Source organism: Pipra filicauda, unplaced genomic scaffold (assembly GCF_003945595.2).
Source record: "Pipra filicauda isolate LSUMZ 115617 unplaced genomic scaffold, ASM394559v2 scaffold812_size110788_pilon, whole genome shotgun sequence".
NCBI classification, from domain to species: Eukaryota; Metazoa; Chordata; class Aves; order Passeriformes; family Pipridae; genus Pipra; species Pipra filicauda.
Window position 1 is genome coordinate 72,230 of NW_024104990.1, and position 359 is coordinate 72,588.

The window sequence follows — 359 nt, forward strand, 5'->3', positions numbered from 1 at the left end:
GACGGAGCAGAGCGGGAAGGAGATGCTTTGAATGACCAGGAACCCTTTAATTGACCCAACTTGCTGATCAGTGCTGGGTTATGGGATATCCTGAGCTGGATCCCACAAGGACCATGGAAGTCCAAGCCCTCCCCAATCCCAAGGTCTCTCCTCAAAGCTGCTCCGTCCTGGATGAAGCATTTTCATTTAGGTGTGTAAGAGATTTAGATATGTAAGAAAACATCACAAAAAACTCACCCCAGGGAAGGAAAAGCACATCCCAGAAAACCCTCTGCCTCCCCCAAACGCTCCCACACCCACAAACTGCCCACTGGGATGATTTTGGGGAGGGACTGAAGACAAAGCAGGTCAAGGGTGGG